This window comes from Lucilia cuprina, chromosome 3, assembly GCF_022045245.1.
Source record: "Lucilia cuprina isolate Lc7/37 chromosome 3, ASM2204524v1, whole genome shotgun sequence".
NCBI classification, from domain to species: Eukaryota; Metazoa; Arthropoda; class Insecta; order Diptera; family Calliphoridae; genus Lucilia; species Lucilia cuprina.
The window spans coordinates 35,686,785-35,690,554 of record NC_060951.1 but is presented as its reverse complement, the minus strand read 5'-3'; the positions used below and the strand labels follow the sequence as shown (position 1 = coordinate 35,690,554).

At 26.0% G+C, this 3,770-nt stretch overlaps 1 protein-coding gene across 1 annotated transcript in view; it reads right to left on the bottom strand.

The window, feature by feature from the left end:
• The window catches only part of LOC111680902 (probable cytochrome P450 4s3), a 6,661-nt gene that overhangs the window by 1,982 nt on the left and 909 nt on the right, over positions 1-3,770 (bottom strand). The gene's annotated exons all lie outside the window — the stretch shown is intronic.

The following is a 3,770-nucleotide window of genomic DNA, read 5'->3' as shown; positions in this document are numbered from 1 at the left end:
ATAACTTTATAACTTTATAACTTTATAACTTTATAACTTTATAACTTTATAACTTTATAACTTTATAACTTTATAATTTTATAACTTTATAACTTTATAACTTTATAATTTTATAACTTTATAACTTTATAACTTTATAACTTTATAACTTTAAAACTTTATAACTTTATAACTTTATAATTTTATAACTTTATAACTTTACAAATTTATAACTTGATATCTACATAACTTTGTAACTTTATAAGTTGATAATTTAATAACCTGATATCTTCATAACTCTCCTTAGACATGATCAATTTGAAACAGTTCTACTTGATCTGGATCAGTTCTGTCTATTTAAGTCAATTCACATAGAATTGGTTCGATTCTAGTTTGTTTGAACAGTTAGATTAGAACTAAAAAGATTATAATCTATTTGACTGAAATTGAATCTGTTTCATTCAGTTCAGTTTAGAATGGTATCGATTATGCTCAACAAGTATTGAATCAGTTTAAACGATTCTAATCGATTTGATAGAAATTGTATAAATTTAAATTAAATTCGAATTACAGCCAAGCATTCCAGTATTGGAAAAAGTCGCTTTAATATTCTAATAAGTATCTAAAATCAATACAACTATAGCAAATATGATCAAAGTAGCTGTTATACTAATCAAATTTGCTACAAATCTATCCAAATTTGTTGAAAAAAAAAACTAAAATAGACCAAATTCTAGTTAATGTAATTCGAATCAATCAATCACTCCAATTCTAGTCGAACTAAACAAAGTCGAAACAAAACTAATTGAATTGTCTAAAACGATTTATTTCATAAAGGGCAGACTAAATCCAATTCTAGTCGAAATAATTAGAATCAATCCAATTTTAGTTGGTGCCGACAATCTAAAAAAGTTTACTACTTTTGTATAAAATAGATCAATTACTTCTCGAACTGGCAGACCTCTATAGAAATTTAAGTTGAAGTCAAATTGACTACAATCAATCCAATTTAATTCGAACTGATTGGAGTTGATACAACTCTAGTTAAATTCTCAATGATCAATTTTACTGAAATTGATTAAAATCGAATTAATTTCAGTCGAAGTAACATGAATGGCATCACTTCTAGTCGAATTGACTAAAATTGATTTAATGCTAGACGAACTAGCTTGAATCGATTTAATTCTAATGGAACTGACTAGAATCGTTCTAATTTTATTCGAATTGAATCAGTTTTTTTTCGAAGTTACTCGAATCGATATAATTCTAGTCGAAGTTACAAGAATCGAAAGAATACTAGCCGAACTGACTAGAATCTATCCACTTTTATAATCGGCCCAATTCTAGACATTTTACCCAGAATCGATTCTACTTTTCTTGAACTACTTAAAATCCTAGTTCATCTTTCAAAATAAACCTCCCTATTCTTCATTTATGTATACATATATGTATTTACGTCTCCATAACCTTCAGTATTGATCTAAGTACTATATAATAAACTAACAATTAGTACAAATTGTAATTAATATTATGAATTATTGCTAAATAAATACATGATTGAGTTCTCAGTCGTGTTGTAGTAAAGCTTGAGAATATTTATATTAAATGCATACGGGTATTTAGACATCATTATAGTGTTTGAACTTTTGAACTTCATTGCAGTGTAATGTTAGAGACATCTTTTGCAACATTTCACAATTTGTGAATAATAAAGAGCTAAAGGGATTTATGTTTGAAATTGAAATAATTTGTCTTTGCTATTAGCAGAAAAGGGGAAGGGAAGCAAAAGAAATGTGCTATTATGAGATACTGCATTTAAATATAGTTTTCAATGTTAAATTTATTTAATAAAAATTTTAAATAATTTTTAAAGAGTATGGAAATGAACAAGGGTGAATTGAAAGGTATTCAGCCTTTCCGCCTATAAGGACGCAGTGGGTTCACACCTAAAGAACACTTCAAAGCCTTATACTTTTTGTAAAAAACTTAAAATCTTTGTGCCCTTGATTCTTTCCAATCTTTATATTATATTTTTCACTCATCAGCATTTATTTGATTTTAAAAGTCAATTGCAATCGAATTGCAATTTTTACAAGAATTTTCCAATTTATATTAAAAAAAAAATAAAACATTAAAACACCTTCCTGTTCAAATACTCTAATGAAATTAAATCCTTTGAGACCTTAACAGTTAAGGAACTAATGGCCAAAAACAAACCATTATTAAATGCTGACAAAACATTATAAGGAAAAATACTATTTTTTTAAATTTTGCTCTTTTTTCATTTCTTTTTTTCCTCAAATTATTCGATATACTAATATTTTATAATGTTTGAGAAACAATTCCCTTTTAATGCAATTTATATCTTTTTTTTTTTTGTATAGAAAAACTAATTAAATAAAATATTTTTATTGCAATTCTTGCTGTGTGTGTGTTTCTATACACAAAAGACTACAAAAGAAGGATTTTAAATTTTCACTCCTCCAAAAAATAATAAAACAACAAAAAAATGTGAAATAAATTCGACAAAAATACAATTGTCAAAAAAAAAAAAAATACTAAAGGCATTTGGGTCAAAGTCAAATTTGTGTTTAATTTAATAGAAGAAGAATATATCTTTATGACATAGAAAATGCAATAGAATAGAACTGAATAAATAGTAAAAGAATGAACAAATCTAAAACAAAATATTTAGAAATGTTTAATGATAATAATATGAACGAATATATGTACAGGGTGTTAGAAAAATTGGTGTTTTGTTTTGTAATAGATTCCATATTTATGTATATGAAAAACAAATTGACTAGAATCGATTCAATTCCAGTCAAACTGACCAAAAATAATACAAATCTAGAGAAATCGAACCAATGGAATCTTTTGATTGGATCGGTCTATTTTAGTGGAATAGACCGATTCAATTTTAATCGTAGTGTCTCGAATAACTCCCGTTCGAATGAAAGTTGATAGAAACGATCAAATTCTTTAGTGGGCATACATTGAATTTATCCATTTTTTTGGCAAAATGACTAGTATAGATTTAATTCTATTAGAAATTATATAAATCTGATGACAATCCAACAATTAATATAGAAACGTTAGAATTGTAGTTAGTCAAGTATCGAACTGCTCCAATGCTAAACGAAATGTTTTGTAAATTGACTAAAATTGCATTGACTTTTGTCGAACTTATCCGATCAGAATATATATTAGACAGACATGAATCTATCCAACAATAGCTGTAAAGTATATAATTAATCTAACTAAAGCACATTTTAATAAATTCTATACAATTCCAGTCAAAACGATTAGAACCGTTTAAACTGATTCAATACTTGTTGAGCATAATCGATACCATTCTAAACTGAACTGAATGAAACAGATTCAATTTTAGTCAAATACATTATAAACGTTTTAGTTCTAATCGAACTGTTCAAACTGACTAGAATCGAACCAGTTCTGTGTGAATTGACTTAAATAGACACAACTGATCCAGATCTAGTAGAACTGTCGCGAATCGATCCTGTCTAAGGTGAGTTATGAAGATATCAAGTTTTTAAATTATAAGTTATACAATAACCAAGTTATCTAGATTATCTAGTTAGTTATCTAGTTATCATGTTATTAAGTTATCAAATTATCAAGTTATTAAGTTAACAAGTTAACAAGTTATCAAGTTATCAAGCTATCAAGTTATAAAGTTATAAAGTTATAAAGTTATAAAGTTATAAAGTTATAAAGTTATAAAGTTATAAAGTTATAAAGTTATAAAGTTATAAAGTTATAAAGTTATA